The sequence below is a fragment of the Coregonus clupeaformis genome, chromosome 19 (genome assembly GCF_020615455.1).
Source record: "Coregonus clupeaformis isolate EN_2021a chromosome 19, ASM2061545v1, whole genome shotgun sequence".
Lineage (NCBI taxonomy): Eukaryota > Metazoa > Chordata > Actinopteri > Salmoniformes > Salmonidae > Coregonus > Coregonus clupeaformis.
Genome location: NC_059210.1, coordinates 18213691 through 18237624, shown reverse-complemented (window position 1 = coordinate 18237624; position 23934 = coordinate 18213691). Strand labels below are relative to the sequence as shown.

The 23934-nt window shown below is 44.6% G+C and overlaps 1 long non-coding RNA gene across 1 annotated transcript; it reads right to left on the bottom strand.

Annotated features, from left to right (window-relative positions):
• Positions 1-19090: 19090 nt before the first annotated feature.
• LOC121531367 lies at positions 19091-21091 on the bottom strand. Its single transcript, XR_005994138.1, has 4 exons — positions 20964-21091; positions 20164-20237; positions 19909-20073; positions 19091-19716 (listed from the first exon to the last, which is right to left on the bottom strand). It is a non-coding gene; the product is annotated as an uncharacterized LOC121531367 (long non-coding RNA).
• Between the last annotated feature and the right edge of the window lie 2843 nt (positions 21092-23934).

Here is a 23934-nt window from a genome sequence, read left to right as displayed (position 1 = left end):
AGTAAGAAGGGAAGTTCTCCCCAACAAACTATTTACATACTTGACTAAACCATTTGCATTGATTCTGGAGTTTCAGCCCAGTATCAGCTTATAAGCGTCGGTCTATGATGCTTTTGCGAAAAGATAGGTATCTAAAAACATGAATCATACGTCAATACATTGCATTCAATGCAAAAAGGTTGGTGATAAAGTTACAATTTGTAAATTGGTGAGAGACTCAGACAGACAGACAGACAGACGGAGGGACGGACGGACAGACGCAAGCACGTAGGCAGGACAGACAGACGCAGGCAGGCAGACAGGAACAACCCAACCCTATCTGCACTTGTGTAGATCCGAAAGGATTGGCCCCTACTTGCTTAGGTAGCGGAGATAAGAACGTGCTGTAAGCTCACTCAACAGCTAGCTTGAAATGCTATCGAATTGGATCCTTTTCTATAGCTCAACTTGTTGGTGCGTTGTCAAGGAGGACAGTCACGTGTGTTTGTGATCAGAGGACCGCTGGTTCAACCCGGTAACGGGCCAGGGAATGTGGAGGAAGCTATACTGTTAGTAGCACAATGATGTCGGTGTCCCTTATCCATTTTTAAGGTCAGCACCCATTGTTATGGCTCCACTTGCATGTTCATCTCTATATGCATAGAGCACTACATTATGTGTAGGGCAATGAGTTTTTACTGGCCAAGTGACTTGATCAGAAAAACTCTGGGCCCTAGTTATAGCCTATTCTCAAGCATGTCTTCATCTTAAGTTTGCTTCAATGTTCACTGTCCATCATAAAATAACACAAATCCAGCGTCTGTACTACTAATATTTAGTTTGGAGCATTTAACCCCTAAATTCGGTTTGTTTGGACAGGTGTGAACACTATCCGTACTAGGATGCACACCAAACAGCGCACTGTGGTTGGCTCTGAAGGGTCGTCTCAATCCGAATCCATTCGTCCCGTGGTGTGGTTCGCTGCAAGTGAGAACGCAGAGGTTTGGCACCAGAGGTGCGCAGTATTATTGGTTGTTTATTTTTTAACAGCGAGTATATGATCAAATGGGCGGCAGGTAGCTTAGTGATTAAGAGCGTTGTGCCAGTAACCGAAAGGTCGCTGGTTCTAATCCCCGAGCCAACTAGGTGAAAAATCTGTCGATGTGCCCTTGAGCAAGGCACTTAACCCAAATTGCTCCTGTAAGTCGCTCTGGATAAGAGCGTCTGCTAAATGACTAAAAAAAATAAAAAAATAAAAGGCACGCAATATCATAATTTCATAGCTCTGAAACTCGCATTTATGAGCACAGCCGATGCAGATTATGGAGACGGGCTGGTTGTCACAAGTCTTCCAACACCAGTGTATCTTTCAACACCAAAATCTTATTAGACTCTATCTAACATTAATAGAGACCAAGGTCTTGGGTTGAAATCGGCAACCTTTTAGAGTCTATCAAACACACTGTCCATTTGAAATGAAGAAATTAATGTAGGCTAACCTACAGTCTTAGAATAGTCAGACTATTGATTTTGATTGAACAATATTCCTAACAATATTCAACAGTTTATACTCCCAATTAGTTATGCTAATTTCCACATGGCTTGTCCTAGCAACTCAGAAATAGGTTTGAAATATAGCTCTTCTTTCCTCTTTTCAACAATATAATTGTTCATGGATAGCCTACTCCTATAATTCGAACAATGAACTACCAGGACATGTATTTTGTACTTTCACAGATTCTCCTCTCCTCAGTGTTTTGAGATGCTGATATGAATTGACCAGGGCCCGGTTTCCCAAAAGCATCTTAATGCTAAATTCATTGTTAGAACCTTCGTAGGAGCATCGTTAAATCTCCGAGCTGTTTCCCAAAACCATCGTAATTAACATTGCACTTGAAAACGCTTATAATCTAACGCCTGTCTCAGACCACTCGTGGAACAGCTAAGTGCGTCTTTAAATGCTTTTTTTGCCCTCCCGCATCACTTTATACAAAGAAGATCTATGCTAAACATAAAATCACATGGTTTACCCATCTCTCTGTGACCTCCGATAACTCCAGAACAAGGTTGACTATAAATACAAAGTTGGCAATGTCTTTGCCATTGATACAAACAAGCGACGTATAAAAATATGCTTCAAATGAAAACCGAGATCACTGCATTGAAATATAAACAGTAGTTTATAGGTCTATTTAAATCATATTGAAAATACATTTAATGTCCATTCAATCAAATGAATTATTTTTTGCAACTTGTAGGATACTGTCTATAAATTCTTTCAATATAGAGACAAATGTTGTTTCGGCCTTCTGTTTCTTACGTTTTATTTTGTTTATAAGTGTTTGTGTCAAAACCTGCTGGTTTGGACTGGATGTTTACCAACTAGCCTAGCTAGCTAGCTAGGTTGCAATGGAGCCCACTTCACCATTTCCAGAAGAAGAAAAAGAAGCTTCATTTTAGAAGCTGTGTTTATTATGCTCTTGTCAAGGGACAATATTGACAATCCAGAGTACCAATGCGGCAATTGTTTGCAAGCGGAGGACTACAGGAATGAGGTGGATATCCTTCGCAAGCAAATTTCAATTCTGCACAAACTTTCTTGTTCTCAACTCCTGTGTCTGGACGCCGCTCGGGATTGATGGATGTATCCCCACCTTGTAGTCTATCCCTATCCGAACGGCCTGTGCTACATGGAACTTGCCAGCAAAGGAAGTCATTTCCATCTGCTTCTCCTCCTCCATCTTGTAGTGGCGTAGACGGAGAACAGTAAGCGGATTGTTCCAATCAGCGCAGGTCCCATGTCACAAGTCGTGGAAACCGAAGGCAGTGGCGTGCTGCTAAACGGACTGGAGTGTCTGTGAGAGGTCGGGAGCAGATTGACATGAAGAACAGCTTCGCCACCCTGGTGCCTGATCTACCTGCACCTTCATCGCTGGGACTGCCTGTGTCTGCGAATGTCTGTGACAGCTGTGCTGACTCCAACTACGCTGACAACAACAGCAGCTTCTTTGTCGAGTTTGGCTCCTTTCCCTCTCTGTGGATCTGACAGGGCTCTGCCTGTTGTGGGAGGTCTGGTCCTATCGCCGGGAGCTGCGGGCGTACGCTATAATACTTCTCGTGGGCCCATGAAAGGTTCCACAAATTGGTTGAGGGGTTGGAATGCGCGGATTTCTCCATCCCCTTCTCCGGCCGTTGTATTGGGCAGTTCAATATGAAAAATGTCTCAGTTCCTGGAGTAAAAATGTTGTGCTATACAGGAGCATGAGTACAGGACATCAATAAGCTGCTCTCAAACATTTTAAACCTGCATCAGGAAATTGAGTATATCATAGTTAATGTGAAGGGCCAGCTCAGAACAGCTGAATATGGATTTAAAAGAACTGATTGGGTGTCTGCTTGACACCAACAAACGCCCTATAATATCTGGCCTTGTGCCCTCCTTCAATCGTGGCATTGAACGTTTCTGCAGACTTTTAGCCCTCCATAACTGGCTATGTGACTATTGAAGCTCTGTGGGTGTAACATTTATTGACAATTTTGATACCTTCTGGAAACAAAGCTTGTTTTATAAGGAGGAGGAGATCCACCCAAATCATTTGGGTTCCTGGATCCTTTCACAGCATTATGAGACTGCGCTTAGACAATGACTTATCAATGACCCAGGCCCAGCTCAGTTAATCCCTACCATTGGCTACAGGTTAATCTGCCTCACCTAATGCCCATTCTTGTGGGAAGCTGCTATGGACCACCAAGTGCTAACAGTCAGTATCTGGATAAGATGTGTTAAATGCTTGATAATGTATGTGATATGAACAGAGAGGTATATTTTCTGGGTGATTTGAATATTTCATCAAGCTGCCCACTTAAGAAAAAGCTTCAAACTGTAACCAATGCCTGCAACCTGGTTCAGGTTATCAGTCAACCTACCATGGTAGTTACAAACAGCACAGGAATTAAATAATCAACATGTATTAATCACATCTTTACGAATGCTGCAGACATTTGCTTTAAAGCAGTATCTAAATCCATCGGATGTAGTGATCACAATATAGTAGCCATATCTAGGAAAACCAAAGTCCCAAAGGCTGGGCATAATATAGTGTATAAGAGGTCATACAATATGTTTTGTAATGATTCCTATGTTGTTGATGTAAATAATATTTGTTGGTCTGTGGTGTGTAATGAGGAGCAACCAGATGCTGAACTTTACACATTCATGAAATTGCTTATTTCAGTTACTAATAAGATTGCACCCATTAAGAAAATGACTGTAAAAACTGTTACATCACTGTGGCTTGATGAGGAATTGAAAAATTGTATGGTTGCGAGGGCTGAGGCAAAAGGAATAGCAAAAAAGTCTGGCTGCACAACCGAATGGCAAATGTACTGCAAATTGAGAAATCATGTGACTAAACTGAATAAAAAGAAGAAGAAACTATACTGTGAAACAAATATAATTTATATAAAGAATGATAGTAAAAAGCTTTCAAGTGCCTTATATGACATGTTGGGCAAAAAGGCAAACTCAGCTCCATCATTCATTGAATCAGATGGCTCATTCATCACAAAACCCAATGATATTGCCAATTACTTTAATGATTTTTTTATTGGCAAGATTAGCAAATTTAGGCATGACATGCCAGCAACAAACGCTGACATTTACACATCCAAGTATAACTGCTCAAATTATGAAAGACAAGCTTTGTTATTTTGAATTCTGTAAAGTGAGTGTGGAAGAGGTGAACATATTATTGTTGTCTGTCAACAACGACAAGCCACCGGGGTATGACAACTTGGATGAAAAATTACTGCCACTCCTACTCGCCATATCTTCAATCTAAGCTTACTAGAAAGTGTGTGCCCTCAGGCCTGGATGGAAGCAAAAATAAATATCCTCTCCAAGAATAGTAAAGCCCCCTTTACTGGCTGAAATAGCCGACCAATCAGCCCGTTACCAACCCTTAGTAAACTATTGGAAAAAAATGTGTTTGACCAGATACAATACTATTTTACTGTAAACAAATTGACAACAGACTTTCAGCATTCTTATGGGGAAGGACATTCAAGAAGCATGGCACTTACAAAAATGACTGATGATTGGCTGAGAGAAATTGATGATAAACAAATTGTGGGAGTTGTTTTGTTAGACTTCAGTGTGGCTTTTGACAATATCGATCATAGTCTGATGATGGAAAAACATATGTGTTGTGGCTTTACATCACCTGCTATATTGTGGATCGAGAGTTACCTCTCTAACAGAACACAGATGGTGTTCTTTAATGGAAGCCTCTCCAACACAATCCAGGTAGAATCAGGAATTCCCTGGGGCAGCTGTTTAGGTGCCTTACTTTTTTCAATCTTTGCTAATGACATGAGCAAAGCCAGTGTGTCTATGTAAGCGGATGACTCAACACTATACACGTCAGCTACTACAGCGAGTGAAATCACTGCAACGCTTAACAAAGAGCTGCAGTTAGTTTCAGAATGGGTGGCAAGGAATAAGTTAGTCCTAAATATTTCAAAAACTAAAAGCATTGTATTTGGGACAAATCATTCACTAAACCCTAAACCTCAACTAAATATTGTAATAAATAATGTGCTAACATTAATAATATGCATGTAAATCTCTCATGGCTCAAAGTGGAGGAGAGACTGACTAAATCACTACTTGTTTTTTTAAGTGTTGACATGCTGAATGCACCGAGGTGTCTGTTTAAACTACTAGCACACAGCTCGGACACCCATGCGTACCCCACAAGACATACCACCAAAGGTCTCTTCACAATCAAGTCAAGAACAGACTATGGGAGGTGTACAGTACTACATAGAGCCATGGTTAAATGGAACTCTATTCCACATCAGGTAACTGATGCAAGAAGTAGATTTAAAAAATATATAAAAATACACCTTATTGAACAGCGGGGACTGTGAAGAGACACACAGTCACAGTAATGGCCTGAGGGCACACACTTAATGTGTTGTGAAAAGTATTATGAAATGTAATGTCATGTAATATTTAAAATTGCATATAACTGCCTTAATGTTTCTGGACCCCAGGAAGAGTGCAGCAGCTAATGAGGGTCCTAATAAATATAAATAGGCTATTTCATGATGTGTAGCCTAACATTTGCGCAATGATGTGCCAAATCGGTGATTAGTGCATTTTTATTGGGCAAGCATTAGAATAAGTCGCCTCAATATTTGCAGCGGTAGGTGGTAATATCTCTCTAGGAGTTGATCCGTCGTCAGTATTGTGAAATAATTATAATGTAAAGGTAAGATTTTAATGGAGAAAGCTGATCTGAGAGCAGCGCTCCGCTCCCTTTCTTTTGATCTATCAGAATCGACACATGCTCCAACGATGAACTTAGTGACCGTTCACTGTGCGTTGTGTTTTGGGAAACACATGTTACATCTTCGGACGTTTTAGAAAAGATGCATCGTTAAAACACTTGTAAGCATAAGTTCCATCGATATCGGGAAACCGGGCACAGGTGGATGACCTCTTGCGAAGAAGTCATACATTTTTATCTTAAAGTAACTGTCCAGTAAAAAGGTCACTTTTAAAAGTTAATATTCTATAATCTAATACCCAAATAATGTTGTTGGCTCATCCTATGCTCGTATTTGTGGCCAAAGGATATTTATTTTTTAAATACTGAAATTGTAACTCAAACAGACTGTTTCGAAAATGCTTGGTATTTCCTCATAGAGAATGTCATTCCTTCTGAGCAGTCTATACTCATGAATATTTTTAATGACAGGTATACGTCCACACCATTCTGTTGTTGGGGTACGCCCACACCATTCCGACACATAAAAGCTGCTTTTTAACATACTGTACTTAGTTACCCTTTTCTGGAAGGAAAAGGATTTCACTCATATTGTAATTAATTATAGGTCATATTTCATAGAAATCTGGAAACACTGGACAGTTATTTAAAAATTATTAAGGCTACACAGCACCCCCTGGATTGGGAGTAATAAGCTATTGACAACATCCATGATGGGACAACCAGCCCCAGACACAGTTATAAAAGCGGCTATTGCGCTGTTGTTTCCCGCGTGTTGTTGGAGCACCAAAGCTAATGTAATATGAAGATTGTGACACTAAGTGATGCTCCATGATGATCATAGATGGATTTAACATGAGCATTTTTGTCCAATAACAAATGACTTGCATGAGCAAGTGGTTTGGTTTAGGCATTTTAGTTTGTTTGACATTTGGCAATGTGAAACCAACTGGACCAAATAAAAAAAGTACAATGTAACAAATAATCAAACTCTGATTCAAACTTGTCACTTCTCTTCCCGTTAGTCCCCTCCGGCGCTCTGATTCGCCGGTCTACTGAGCCACCGGTCTGAGCGCACCACCTTGGCAAACACAGGAATGGAAACCCAATGCACCCTAATCACCTCCAGCGCACCTGCACCTCATCATCTCATCACCACCACTATATAGCCCTGGACTGTTAGTTCATAGTTGTGTGTAATTGTTAGTGTCGTGTCGTTTACTCGCTCTTTGTTATTCTCTTTCTCATTGTTAAGTAAACCTTTACCTTGTTAATTTCTGCATCTGCGTCCTGCCTCTTCGTATGCTCAGTACTCCTCACAGAATCACACACCACTCACGAAAATGGATGCAGCAGGAGTTTCCCAGCGCCTCGACCAGCACCAGCAGCAGCTTGCCCAGTTGAACCCCGCCATGCAGGAAGTGCTCCAAACTCTGCATAATCTGCCCAGCGCTCCGGTTCCACCTCAGGGACCGGCGAGTGCACCCAATCCACCTGTTCCCATGCTATCACCCACTTCTGAGGGAACCCTCGCCCTACCGGAGCGCTATGACGGTAAAACTACTAAATATAGCGGCTTCCTGCTACAGGTTTCACTTTATCTGGCGCATCAGCCAGGGGCATATCCATCTGACCAAGCCAGGATAGCGCTGGTGATTTTGCTACTTAAAGGAAAGGCACTGGATTTGGCCACGGCAGTCTGGGAAGGAGGTGAGGTGTCACGGTTTCGGCCGAGACTGCTCCTCCTCCTGGTTCGGGCAGGCTTCGGCGAGCGCCGTCCCCGGAGTACTAGCTGCCACCGCTCTATGTTTCTGCAGTCGATTGCTTTTGTCTGTCTTTATCACCTGTGGCCAGTTGTGTGTTGATTGCGTGCACTATAAGTTCCTTGTTTTGTGTTAGTAATATTGTGTGTTGTTTCTCACTGTCATTTTGTTCGGAGCTGCGTGTTCGCATTCTGTTTGTTTCATGTTTAGTGTTTACGCGTGTTTGCGTAATTCTCCCTCGCCTCTTGTTTTTCGAGGTCGTGTATTTTGGACAGTCTACTTTGTTTTATTAAAGACTGTTGGACTTTACCTCTGTGTCCTGCGCCTGACTCCTCCACCACATCCACATCGGTTCCCTCCTGACATGAGGCTGTGGCGCTTCCCTACTCCACCTTCCTCACTCGGTTCAGGGCGGTGACTGATCATCCCACGGAGGGAAAGGACGGGCGGGGGTGAACGTCTCCTCCAGCTACAACAGGGAGAGGGCCCGCGTCCGAGTACGCTCTGAGCTTTCGCACGGTGGCGGCGTCTTCCGGCTGGAATGAGAGTGCTCTGCGCACGGCCTTCAGGAGAGGTGTACGGGAAGACATCAAGACGGAACTCGCATGTCAGGACCATGAGATGGACCTTGATACCCTCATCGCCACGTCCATCTATCTTGATGACATGTTGAGAGACAGACGGCATTCCCAACACCTGCCGGAGCCTCGACACTCACCCCATCTGTGCTATGGAAGCTGCCCTTCCTCCGAGTCCTCACCCATGGAGGTGGGCAGCACCCCCTACATCACCACGGACCACAGATCTCCTGGTGGCTCCCAATCTAGGCAGTATGACTCCTGTAGCCGCTCCGTGAGTGTTTTGTCATCTCCTATCACAAAACCATAGTTTTTAGTTCCTATAACGGTGACTGGTTATTCCTTCTCTTCCATTTCCAGTGCAATGATAGATTCCGGATCAGCGGGGAACCTCATAGATAGGGAGCTGGTCTCTGAACGGGGGTTGCCCACCATGCCACTGCCTTCTCCGCTACACATCACCTCGCTGGACAATAAACCACTTGGATCAGGCACCATTACGCACGTCACTCTCCCCATCACCATTCCCACACTACCTGAGCACCACGAATAGCTGTCATTCCACATAGTCACGTCACCCCTTCACCGGATCGTCTTGCGATTGCCCTGGCTCAGATTACACAACCCCACCATCAATTGGATCACCAAGAGGATCACAGCCTGGTCCACCTCATGTCGGAAGACCTGCCTGCCGGTGGTTTGTTGTTCCACATCAGTGGAGTGTCCGGAGTCCGCCCTCCAGCCCAACATTTCACGTGAGTAGGAAGATCTCTCCGATGTCTTCTCTTCATCAAAGGCTACGTGTCTCCCTCCTCACAGGCCCTGGGACTGAGCCATTGACCTGCTGGAGGGACAACACCCCCCGAAGAGTCGCATTTACCCCCTTTCCAATGGCGGAGACTGAGGCCATGGAGAAGTATGTGGCGGAGACCCTGAAAGGGGTTCATCAGACGCTCTACCTCTCCTGCCTCCACCAGCTTCTTTTTCGTGGCCAAAAAAGACGGAGGACTGAGGCCGTGCATTGACTACAGGGGGCTGAACGCTGTCACCACCAAGTACCGGTACCCCCTCCCTCTGGTTCCGTCGGCCATCCAGCAGCTACGAGGGGCCCGGTACTTTACCATGTTGGACCTGAGGAGTGCCTACAACCTGATCCGAATCTGGGAAGAAGACGACTGGAAGACTACATTCAGCACTACCTCAGGCCACTATGAATACTGTGTCATGCACTACGGCCTCACCAATGCACCTTCTGTGTTCCAGTCCTTTGTCAATGATGTGTTCCGAGACATGCTGAGTAGACAGGTGGTTGTGTACATCGACCATATCCTGATCTACTCGGCTATGTTCGAGGAGCACGTCAGGGACGTCAGAGCTGTCCTACTCTGCCTCCGGGAACACAGCCTGTTGGTGAAGGGGGAGAAATGCGAATTCCACCAACAGGCCATCTTCTTCCTGGGCTACAGGATCAGTCCTAAGGGGTGTTCATGGAAAGAGCAAAGACGGACGCCGTCAGGTCATGGCCAGTCCCCATCACCATAAGGGCTTACAGAGCTTACTGGGCTTCGCCAATTTCTACCTGCGTTTCATCAGGTCCTTCAGCTCCATAGCCGCCCCGCTCACCTCTCTCCTTAAGGGTGGGCCTCAGAAGCTGGCCTGGAACCATGAGGCTGACGCTGCCTTCAAGAGGTTGAAGGAGAGGTTCACTACAGCGCCCATCCTAAAAAACCCAGATCCATCTTGTCCTTTCATCCCGGAGGTGGATTCATCAGAGGAGGGTGTGGGTGCGGTCCTCTCCCAGCGGCACGGTAAGCCAGAGAAAATGTATCCCTGTGCCTTTTTCTCTAAAAAGCTTACCCCCGCAAAGAGGAACTCTGGAGTTGGAGACAGGGAGCTGTTGGCAGTGGTCCTCGCTCTGGACGAATGGAGACACTGGCTGGAGGGCGCAGTCCATCCATTCCGAATTCTTACTGACCACCGGAATTTGGAGCACATATGGGCAGCGAAACGGATGAACTCTCATCAAGCCAGGTGGGGCCAATTTCTTACTCGCTTTCAATTCATTCTGTCCTACCGCCCAGGATCCCAGAATGTGAAAGCCGATGCACTCTCCAGGATGCACCATACCGGAGAGAGGAAGGATCTGGGGGGTCCTATCCTGCCCCTGTCTCTCATTGTTGCACCTGTCGTTTGGGATGTGGACGAAGACATCCACCTGGCGGCTCAGGAGGACCCAGCGCCTGTCAATACCCCTCCGGGGCACATGTATGTACCCACCAGTGTCCGTGACCGCCTGCTGATCTGGGCGCACACCACCCTTATGGCAGGGCACTGCGGTATTACGCACACCCTACATTCTCTACCACAAAAATACTGGTGGCCCACCTTGGCTTCTGATGTCTCTCGCTATGTCAACTCCTGTTCCGTATGTTCCCAAACGAAGACATCTCAGAACACCCCAGCAGGCAAAATAGTTCCTATACCAGTGCCTCAGCGACCTTGGTCACACCTGTCCATAGACTTTGCCACGGCCAGCCTCACTTCCGGGTATAGGCCTCAGTCAAATGGGCATGTGGAGCGCATGAACCAGGAGCTGGGGAGATTTCTTCGTTGCCACTGTCAGGACCGGCAGGGTGAGTGGGCGAGGTTTCTTCCCTGGGCAGAATATGCCCAGAACTCCCTTGTTCACTCCTCCACCGGTTCACTCCCTTCCAATGCGTCCTGGGGTACCAGCTGGCGCTGGCCCCTTGGGCACCCAGCCAGACCAATGCGCCTGCTGTCGGCGAGTGGTTCCGCAGGGCCGGACAGGTCTGGGACACCGTCCATGTCCGTCTCCAGATGTCCACTCGACACTTCCCTCTCCGCCTGCCCTGCAAGAAACTGAGCCCCCGGTTTGTGGGGCCATATAAGGTCCTCCTGCGGATTAATGAGGTGTTGTGCCGGCTGCTCCTTCCCCCTCACTACCGTGTCTCACCTACTTTTCATGTGTCTCTCCTCAGGCCGGTGGTCCCTGGTCCTCTGGCGGATGCCGTCCCCAGGGGTACGTCTCCTCCGCCCCTGGACATTGACGGGAGTCCGGCGTATGCTGTGAGGGATCTGCTGGACTCCAGGTTCCGTGGGGGACGGCTCCGTTACCTGGTGGACTGGGAGGGGTATGGCCCTGAGGAGAGGAGCTGGGTTCCGGCTGCGGACATTATGGACCCCAACCTAATTCGGGACTTCCACCATCGCCACCCTGACTGGCCCGCTCCTCGTCCTCGGGGTCGTCCTCTTGGCCGGTAACGTCCTGCGGCGGGAATCTGTCACGTCTCCTCCCGTTGCTCCCCTCCGGTGCTCTGATACGCCGGTCTACTGAGCCACCGGTCTGAGCGCACCACCTCGGCAAACACAGGAATGGAAACCCAACGCACCCTAATTTCCTCCAGCGCACCTGCACCTCATCATCTCATCACCACCACTGTATAGCCCTGGACTGTTCACTCATTGTAGTGTGTAATTGTTAGCGTTGTGTCTTTTACTCGCTATTTGTTATTCTCTTTCTCATTGTTAAGTAAACCTTTACCTTGTTAATTCCTGTGTCTGCATCCTCGTCTACTCAGTACTCATCACAGAACTATAGCAAAGGAACATGTGTGAAAAGGCCAGGGTCTAGGGACCAGTGTTACCAATACCATCCATTAACATTGACAATCTTCAAAATAATATCAGTGGAGCTACGACCAGCTAAGACCTGAAATCTTGAATAATCTTACCAGAGGCTTTAGCTCAGCAGTCTCACATTACCCTGATGAAATTGGTTCAATATCCTGTCTCACAATATTGTTTCATGGAAGATAAACACAAAAACATCATACTGAGAAATATCTATTTTTGCTAATTCACCATCTGGCAAACCACATTTAACCAAATGTTGTTTGCCAGATGGATAGTTAACAAACCGCCCTCCGCTTTGCAGAGATTCAAATGTGACAATAATGCAGTATTTATAGTAAAATGAGAGTTGTGTTTTATGACATACTTAAGCCACAAACATGTAATGGATTTAAAGTGGATACTGTCTGGTTTTGGCAAGGTCTTTCTGAGTTAGGGTTCAAGTGAAGTGTCACTTGTAGCTCAGTTGGTAGAGCATGGCACTTGCAACGCCAGGGATGTGGGTTCGTTTCCCACGGGGGGGCAGTATGAAAATGTATGCACTCACTAACTGTAAGTCGCTCTGGATAAGACCGTCTGCTAAATGACTAAAATGTAAAACTGCAAACATACCAGGCAGATTGCTCAAGAGTGACTTCAAAATTGGACATCTAGCCATGTCCTGAGAAATGGGAAATGCATTCAAAACAGGCCACTAGGGGCAACAGTGAGCACTATTACCATCAAGTAGGTCTGGGTTTTGCTAGGGTGAATCCCATGATTCTGGATCAGAAGGTTGCGTGTTTGATCCCAGTGGTGGACACTCATTTTAATTTTAATTTGTTTTAACCCTATCCCAAACCTTAACCTTCTAAATTTGCTGTTTGGATCAACTTCGAAATTTGACGTTTGGAGAAACGGAACGATACTGAGCAGGAAGAGTCAACCCATGGTGTCAAAAACACTTTGAAATGTGAAGTTTGGAGCAACATTTAAATGTTTAACGTTCGGCAAAATGTGGATTATCTTCTTATTCTGTGTGTGTGTGTGTGTGTGTGCAGTGTTGGGTAGGATACTTTCAAAATGCAATCCATTACAGTTACTAGTTCCTTGTCCAAAATTGTAATCAGTAACGTAACTTTTGGATTACCTTAACGCAGTAACGTAATCTGATAACTTTACTTTTAGATTAATTTCCCCTTAGAGGTCAACTGCACTTCCTGATTTGGCCTCGTTTATCATCAATGCTCATTAAGATATGCTAGCGGCCATGACAGAAGGCAAACAAAATAGTTGTTTTGGGGGTATGGTTTGATGTGGGTGTTTCTTGGGTGTGCCATGTCAAAACGGTCAGCCTGCGCTGACCTTGTGTTTAAATCAAATCAAACTTTATTTGTCACATGAGCTGAATACAACAGGTGTAGACCTTACCGTGAAATGCTTACTTACAAGCCCTTAACCAACAATGCAGTTCAAGAAAGAGTTAAGAAAATATTTACCAAAAAAACTAAAGTAAAAATAAATAAAAACACTATAAAATAACAATAACAAGGATATATACAGGGGGTACCGGTACCGAGTCAATGTGCAGGGGTACAGGTTAGTAGAGGTAATTTGTACATGTAGGTAGGTGTAGTGTGACGATGCATAGATAATAGACAGCGGGTAGCAGCAGTGTAAAAACAAATGGAGGGAGGGGTCAATGTAAATAGTACGGGTGGCCATTTGATTAATTGTTCAGCAGTCTTATGGCTTGGGGGTAGAAGCTGTTAAAGAGCCTTTTGGTCCTAGACTTGGCGATCCGGTACAGCTTGACGTGCGGTAGCAGAGAGAACAGTCTATGACTTGGGTGACTGGAGTCTTTGACAATTTTTTTGGCTTTCCTCTGACATCGCCTAGTATATACAGTGAGGGAAAAAAGTATTTGATCCCCTGCTGATTTCGTACATTTGCCCACTGACAAATAAATGATCAGTCTATAATTTTAATGGTAAGTTTATTTGAACAGTGAGAGACAGAATAACAACAACAAAATCCAGAAAAACGCATGTCAAAAATGTTATAAATTGATTTTGCATTTTAATGAGGGAAATAAGTATTTTACCCCTCTCAATCAGAAAGATTTCTGGCTCCCAGGTGTCCTTTATAAAGGTAACGAGCTGAGATTAGGAGCACACTCTTAAAGACACCTGTCCAAAGAAGCAATCAATCAATCAGATTCAAAACTCTCAACCATGGCCAAGACCAAAGCGCTCTCCAAGGATGTCAGGGACAAGATTGTAGACCTACACAAGGCTGGAATGGGCTACAAGACCATCGCCAAGCAGCTTGGTGAGAAGGTGACAACAGTTGGTGTGATAATTCGCAAATGGAAGAAACACAAAATAACTGGCAATCTCCCTTGGCCTGGGGCTCCATGCAAGATCTCACCTCGTGGAGTTGCAATGATCATGAGAACGGTGAGGAATCAATCAACCCAAGAACACCATCCCCACTGTCAAACATGGAGGTGGAAACATTATGCTTTGGGGGTGTTTTTCTGCTAAGGGGACAGGACAACTTCACCGCATCAAAGGGACGATGGACGGAACCATGTACCATCAAATCTTGGGTGAGAACCTCCTTCCCTCAGCCAGGGCATTGAAAATGGGTCGTGGATGGGTATTCCAGCATGACAATGACCAAAAACACACGGCCAAGGCAACAAAGGAGTGGCTCAAGAAGAAGCACATTAAGGTCCTGGAGTCGCCTAGCCAGTCTCCAGACCTTAATCCCATAGATAATCTGTGGAGGGAGCTAAGGGTTCAAGTTGCCAAATGTCAGCCTCGAAACCTTAATGACTTGGAGAAGATCTGCAAAAAGGAGTGGGACAAAATCCCTCCTGAGATGTGTGCAAGCCTGGTGGCCAACTACAAGAAACGTCTGACCTCTGTGATTGCCAACAAGGGTTTTGCCACGAAGTACTAAGTCATGTTTTGCAGAGCGGTCAAATACTTATTTCCCTCATTAAAATGCAAATCAATTTATAACATTTTTGACATGCGTTTTTCTGGATTTATTTGTTGTTATTCTGTCTCTCACTTTTCAAATAAACCTACCACTAAAATTATAGACTGATCATGTCTTTGTCAGTGGGCAAACGTACAAAATCAGCAGGGGTTCAAATACTTTTTTCCCTCACTGTAGGTCCTGGATTGTAGGACTTTTGGCCTCAGTGATGTACTAGGCCGTACTCACTTCCCTCTGTAGCGCCTTATGGTCAGATGCTGAGCAGTTGCCATACAAGGCGGTGATGCAACCGGTCAGGATGCTCTCAAAGGTGCAGCTGTAGAACTTTTTCAGGATCTGTGGACCCATGCCAAATCTTTTCAGTCTCCTGAGGGGGATAAGGTGTTGTCGTGCCCTCTTCACGACAGTCTTGGTGTGTTTGGACCATGATAGTTTGTTGGTGATGTGTACACCATGGAACTTGACACTCTCGACCCGCTCCACTACAGCCCCGTCAATGTTAATGGGAGCCTGTTCGACCCTCCTTTTCCTGTAGTCCATGATCAGCTCCTTTGTCTTACTTACATTGAGGAAGAGGTTGTTGTCCTGGCACCACACTGCCAGGACTCTGACCTCCTCCCTATAGGCTGTCTCATCGTTGTCAGTGATCAGGCCTACCACTGTTGTGTCGTCAGCAAACGTAATGATGGTGTTGGTGTCGTGTTTGGCCACACAGTCATGGGTGAACAGGGAGTACAGGAGCGTACTAAGCACGCACCCCTGAGGGGCCCCAGTGTTGAGGATCAGTGTGGCAGATGTGTTGTTGCCTACCCTTACTACCTGAGGGTGGCCGTTCAGGAAGTCCAGGATCCAGTTGCAGAGGGAGGTGTTTAGTCCCAGGGTCCTTAGTTTAGTGATGAGCTTTGTGGGCACTATGGTGTTGAACGCTGAGCTGTAGTCAATGAACAGCATTCTCACATAGGTGTTGCTTTTGTCCAGGTGGGAAAGGGCAGTGTGGACTGCAATGGAGATTGTGTCATCTGTGGATCTGTTGGGGCGATATGCGAATTGGAATGGGTCTAGGGTATTCGGGATGATGGTGTTGATGTGAGCCATGACCAGCCTTTCAAAGCACTTCATGGCTACCGATGTGAGTGCTACAGGGCGGTAATCATTTAGGCAGGTTACCTTTGCTTTCTAGGGCACAGGGACTATGGTGGTCTGCTTGAAAAATGTAGGTATTACAGACTCGGTCAGGGAGAGGTTGAAAATGTCAGTGAAGACACTTGCCAGTTGGTCCGCGCATGCTCTAAGTACACGTCCTGGTAATCTGTCTGGCCCCGCAGCTTTGTGAATGTTGACCTGTTTAAAGGTCTTGCTCACATCGGCTACCGAGAGCGTTATCACACAGTCGTCCGGAACAGCTTGTGCTCTCATGCATGCTTCAGTGTTGCTTGCCTCAAAGCGAGCATAAAAGGCATTTAGCTCGTCTGGTAGGCTTGTGTCACTGGGCAGTCACAGCTGTGCTTCCCTTTGCAGTCTGTAAAGGTTTTCAAGCCCTGCCACATCCAACGAGCGTCAAAGCCGGTGTAGTAGGATTCAATCTTAATCCTGTATTGATGCTTTGCCTGTTTGATTGTTCATCTGAGGGCGTAGCGGGATTTCTTATAAGCGTCCGGATTAGTGTCCCACTCCTTGAAAGCGGCAACTCTAGCCTTTAGCTCGATGCGGATGTTGCCTGTAATCCATGGCTTCTGGTTGGGATATGTACTGTACGTACGGTCACTGTGGTGACGACGTCGTCAATGCACTTATTAATGAAGCCGATGACTGCGGTGGTATACTCCTCAATGCCATTGGATGAATCCCGGAACATATTCCAGTCTGTGCTAGCAAAACAATCCGCGTCATCTGACCACTTCCGTATTGATCGAGTCACTGGTACTTCCTGCTTTAGTTTTTGCTTGTAAGCAGGAATCAGGAGGATATAATTATGGTCAGATTTGCCAAATGGAGGTCGAGGGACAGCTTTGTACGCGTCTCTGTGTATGGCGTAAAGGTGGTCTAGAGTTCTTTCCCCTCTGGTTGCACATGTGACATGCTGGTAGAAATTAGGTAAAAAGGATTTAAGTTTGCCTGCATTAAAGTCCCCGGCCACTAGGAGCGCCGCTTCTGGATGAGCATTTTCTTGTTTGCTTATGTCCTTATACAGCTCGTTGAGTGCGGTCTTAGTGCCAGCATCGGTTTGTGGTGGTAAATAGACAGCTACGAATAATATAGATGAGAACGCTCTTGGTAGATAGTGTGGTCTACAGCTTATCATAAGGTACTCTACCTCAGGCGAGCAATACCTCGAGACTTCTTTAATATTAGACATCGCGCACCAGCTGTTATTGACAAATAGACACACCCCCACCCCTCGTCTTACCAGACGTAGCTTCTCTGTCCTGCAGATAAATGGAATATTCGGCCAGCTCTATGTTATCCGTGTTGTCTTTCAGCCACGACTCAGTGAAACATAAGATATTACAGTTTTTAATGTCCCGTTGGTAGAATATTCTTGATCGTACATCATCCATTTTGTTTTCCAACGATTGCATATTGGCCAATAGAACGGATATCCTGCGCGTCTGACTCGTTAAAGAAAAAATCTTCCTCCAGTGCGAGGTGAGTAATTGCTGTTCTGATGTCCAGAAGTTATTTTCGGTCATAAGAGACGGTAGCAGCAACATTGTGTACACAATAAATAAATAAATAAAGAGCCTGTAAAACGGCAGCCATCCCCTCCGGTGCCATTATTGGGGAATCTAAGCTGGCAGCAACTAGTTAGCAGAGCTTTGTGATAGCTGAAGCTGTCTATCCAATCTAGCTGATATTTCTCTGTCAAGTCAGTTATAGCAAGATAGCAAGAACCAGTCTCTGGAATGTGTTTCATAAGACACTCGTTCTACAACGCCTTGCTACGAAACCAGCTTGCAACTTAGTTTCAACATTTCATCACGTCATGTAAATCATGTTACCGTGGAAACAATATCAACTACTGCAAGTTGGATGCCCGCGCGGTCTTCAGTCAGCTCAGCTGTCCTACAACACAATATTCTATAACTGGCTAGTTTTGTCTCATCTATCCTTATGTCCGCTGTTAGATCTTTTCCAGGAGACAATATAACTAATATCCCTACAGATGTAGGCTACATGTCGACATTGCACAAATATCGCCCATCTTTAGTGTAGATACATCAACAAAAAATTGATGTGTTGTGTTACAAAGACAAAACATTTTCTGTTGTAAATATCATATCGATGTGCTTATAAAGACAGTATGCCTACCCTTTATCTAACAAATCCAAATCAGTTTTGTGTAGAGTACAACTGCAGCTGTCTAACCAGAACTAGAATTACATTTCTATTTCTTTGGTCTATTTGCCCAAATCTAAAGAATTCGCTGTCTAACACAGTGACATGCACAGCTCTCTTGGTGAGGTTCTGTCTTCATGTCTCCAGTGGGTAATGAAGTCCCTTACATCTATCTAATGTATTACAGCATGTGTCAAACTCATTCCACGGAGGGCCAAGTGCCTGCAGGTTTTCGCTCGTGCTTTGTACTTGATTGATGAATTAAGGTCACTAATTAGTAAGGAACTCCCCTCACCTAGTTGTCTAGATCTTAATTGAAAGGAAAAAACAAAAAACAGCAAACACTCGGCCCACTGTGAAATGGGTTTGACACCTCCGTATTACAGGTTATGGACATGAGCAGTCATGTGGCAGGAGGGGTGAAGTGCATGACACGCCATCCTAGATATGACAGAGTTTACCTCATGGGTCCAGCAGGCAGAGTTCAATAACTACAGGCAGATGTGAGATGCAGGATGATGGCACTCTTCTCGTACTGATTAGCCTACAGAGTAATATGAGAAGAATGCAATTGCTGAACTTATGTAGATATTCTAAACAAAGTGTTTTGATAACTTTCAAGTGTAACAGTTCCATGTAGAATAAACCATCCTTCACATAATACTGTAGAAGCATTGTTCTGCTAATATACCAATGTGCAAATTCTACACTGGTCTTTCATCTTTTATTGTCACTCACAGCCGATACAGATACTGTACCTATCAACATTTTGTCTGGTGGTGCTGGGGCTACCTTGCCAAAAATATCAATCATAACTTCCTGAATTATGCTCTGGTCATTATATGCATCTAAGAAGTAGAAAATAAGCAACAAATAATGTCAGTTTACATAAATGATGTTTCACAATTGGATTATCAAATGTATCAAAGTAATGAAGTGGGTTACCTTCTGTATTTGTACAAATAAGTGATAAGTGAAGGTTGCTGGCCGGATACTTGCCAACATGACTGTTCCATTAAGGAATGGTCACAGCGAGGGCATGTCTGCATGAAGCTGATGAGGGCCCCCTTGCTGGTCTTCTCTATGCTGCATGTTTGGCCGCAAACTGGACATCTCTCGAACAACGGCCTGTGACAGGGTAATATAACAGACAGCCAAGTGGTAAATTGCATTTTGTCCTAAAGAAAGGACAAAGCTTTTTTCTAATGCACTTCACAACCAAAATGACTCTACTAGTTGTGTCTGCTTGACTGGGGAATTAGCCTATTAGTATATGAAGTCAGGTATTTTTTAATACAACTTTCCAGTAACACACATTACCTGTCGTTATTGATGAAGCCGTCTGTGTCATCAGGGAAGTAACTCGGGTCACTGTCAGAGGCCTCATGATGTGGCGTGTCTTTTTCATAGGAGTCGAGGGAGACTCTGGCAACAACAGAGTAGGTGTCACAAGGGTCCTTTTATTCTGAGGTCTTGCTAGACAATCTATGAAAATAGCAAGTGAACAGTGAATGAAATTACTTTGGGCGGTCACAACCATTCCAATCACATTGCTGGACATGTAATGATACCCACCTTTGCTCCTTCTGGTAGTCCCGGCTTCCGTTCATGACCAGGGGATTAGTTTGGCACCCAACTGTGCACTTTGTCTAACAGATAAACCGAGCCAACGATTGTCATCATCACTTAATTATAAACATAGCTCGAGAAATAACGTAATCTCGTTTGTAAGCTAATTATATGCTTTACAGATTTACTGACTGGCTCCTTATTGGATTCAGGCCGGTGATGCCGTTACACTATGTTACCAACTGTGATATGTTTAGTCATACGCTGTTATAGTCAGACATGAGTTAGCTAGTACCAACATAGCATCCAACATTCATTTGTGTCCTAGACATGGGTTGCAGTTCGGAGGCTACTGTGACTGTTTAGTTTAAAGTACACTAACTTATAGTGGCATGGAAATACGATGACATTGCTAAAGTGGGCAAATAATTATTAGAAAACAACTTTGCCATATTATGATGTTGTCAAATTTAGTTTAGAGAGATGGCAATGTTGCCATTGCTGTTACTAGTAAAGTTAGCAAGGCTAATGTTAACTAGCTAAAATATGGTAATTATTGGCTAAAGTTATACTGCATCTAAAGTCAATCTGGCTACATCAAAATCATGACAAAAGGTTTTCCTACTAATTATTTCCCTTCTTTTGAAACGTTATCGTATTTCTAAGCCAAATAAGAGTTGTATTGAGGTAGGCTAACGTTAGCCAGCTAGCTAACATTAGCTATGCTAGCGATGATAATGATGATCAAAATATACATAACCAGATACATATCCAGCAATCTATGGTCTAGCTACCGGTATACTCACCACAAACTCCAACCAGCTATTCCACACGGTAGGGTCCTTCAGCAGGACAAGCAAACACATTTTTTCCAGTCTCTGAAAAACTACAGCTTTTGTTGGGCGGTGCTTCGTGCTCTGGCCACCGTCCTTCCCCAAAGGCAGGCTTTTTTGGAATGGAGGCGGACACTAACAACAATCTTTTGGGCAAAACCGAAAGAACTGACCAGATGCAATGGCTTCAAGTGATTCCTCTCATCAACACGAATTCAACAATGGAGCATCTATTAGCTACAGTGGGGAGAACAAGTATTTGATACACTGCCGATTTTGCAGGTTTTCCTATTTACAAAGCATGTAGAGGTCTGTAATTTTTTATCATAGGTACACTTCAACTGTGAGAGACGGAATCTAAAACAAAAATCCAGAAAATCACATTGTATGATTTTTAAGTAATTAATTTGCATTTTATTGCATGACATAAGTATTTGATACATCAGAAAAGCAGAACTTAATATTTGGTACAGAAACCTTTATTTTCAATTACAGAGATCAAACGTTTCCTGTAGGTCTTGACCAGGTTTGCACACACTGCAGCAGGGATTTTGGCCCACTCCTCCATACAGACCTTCTCCAGATCCTTCAGTTTTCGGGGCTGTCGCTGGGCAATACGGACTATCAGCTCCCTCCAAAGATTTTCTATTGGGTTCAGGTCTGGAGACTGGCTAGGCCACTCCAGGACCTTGAGATGCTCTTACGGAGCCACTCCTTAGTTGCCCTGGCTGTGTGTTTCGAGTCGTTGTCATGCTGGAAGACCCAGCCACGACCCATCTGCAATGTTCTTACTGAGGGAAGGAGGTTGTTGGCCAAGATCTCGCGATACATGGCCCCATCCATCCTCCCCTCAATACGGTGCAGTCGTCCTGTCCCCTTTGCAGAAAAGCATCCCCAAAGAATGATGTTTCCACCTCCATGCTTCACAGTTGGGATGGTGTTCTTGGGGTTGTACTCATCCTTCTTCTTCCTCCAAACACGGCGAGTGGAGTTTAGACCAAAAAGCTATATTTTTGTCTCATCAGACCACATGACCTTCTCCCATTCCTCCTCTGGATCATCCAGATGGTCATTGGCAAACTTCAGATGGGCCTGGACATGCGCTGGCTTGAGCAGGGGGACCTTGCGTGCTCTGCAAGATTTTAATCCATGACGGTGTAGTGTGTTACTAATGGTTTTCTTTGAGACTGTGGGCCAAGCTCTCTTCAGGTCATTGACCAGGTCCTGCCGTGTAGTTCTGGGCTGATCCCTCACCTTCCTCATGATCATTGATGCCCCACGAGGTGAGATCTTGCATGGAGCCCCAGACCGAGGGTGATTGACCGTCATCTTGAACTTCTTCCATTTTCTAATAATTGCACCAACAGTTGTTGCCTTCTCACCAAGCTGCTTGCCTATTGTCCTGTAGCCCATCCCAGCCTTGTGCAGGTCTACAATTGTATCCCTGATGTCCTTACACAGCTCTCTGGTCTTGGCCATTGTGGAGAGGTTGGAGTCTGTTTGATTGAGTGTGTGGACAGGTGTATTTTATACAGGTAATGAGTTCAAACAGGTGCAGTTAATACAGGTAATGAGTGGAGAACAGGAGGGCTTCTTAAAGAAAAATTAACAGGTCTGTGAGAGCCAGAATTCTTACTGGTTGGTAGGTGATCAAATACTTATGTCATGCAATAAAATGCAAATTAATTACTTAAAAATCATACAATGTGATTTTCTGGATTTTTGTTTTAGATTCCGTCTCTCACAGTTGAAGTGTACCTATGATAAAAATTACAGACCTCTACATGCTTTGTAAGTAGGAAAACCTGCAAAATTGGCAGTGTATCAAATACTTGTTCTCCCCACTGTATATGGTGACATTCAACCTTACATGTTTCAACTGGAATATAGCAAAGAGGATTTGAGTTGGATATAGCTAACGTTAGAAGCTCAGCTACAGTCGATGCCAGCACCAAGAGGGCAGATGACAAATACGGTGCCTAGCTAAGTAAGTCATTTATAATCCAAAGAAAATTATGTTTGCTAATTTAGCTAGCTAAACATGAACATGAATGGCGCCGGAGAAGATGGCTGCCGTTTTACAGCCCTCTAACAAATAATTTGATTATGTGTGTTTTTCGCATTATTTGTCATTTATTCTGTACATAATGTTTCTGCCACCATCTCTTAGGACCAAAAAGAGCTTCTGGATATCAGGACAGCGATTACTCACCTCGTATTGGACAAAGATTTTTTTCTTCAACGAGTCGGACACGAAGGATATCCTACAGACACCCGACAAGGCCCAAATCCCTGTCATTCGCATGAGAAAGAGACAGAGATATCGTGGACGTAGGTCGGGGTGCCTTGTAAGGATCCGACGGCGAGCGAGTAAACTGCCTCTTCCATCAATCCTATTAGCCAATGTTCAATCATTTGAAAATAAATTGGACGACCTAAGATTAAGGTTATCCTACCAACGGGACATTAAAAACTGTAATATCTTATGTGTCACCGAGTCATGGCTGAACGACAACATGGACAACATACAGCTGGCGGGATATACGCTACATCGGCAGGATAGAATGGCTGACTCCGGTACGACAAGGGGTGGTGGTCTGTGTATATTTGTAAACAACAGCTGGTGCATAAAATCTACTACTAAGGAAGTCTCGAGGTTTTGCTCGCCTGAGGTAGAGTATCACATGATAAGCTGTAGACCACACTATTTACCAAGAGAGTTTTCATCTATATTTTTCATAGCTGTCTATTTACCACCACAAACCGATGCTGGCACTAAGATTGCACTCAATGAGCTATATAAGGCCATAACTAAACAGGAAAACGCTCATCCAGAGGCAGCGCTCCTAGTGGCCGGGAACTTTAATGCAGGGAAACTTAAATCCGTTCTACCTCATCACTACCAGCATGTTAAATGTGCAACCAGAGGAAAAAATACTCTAGA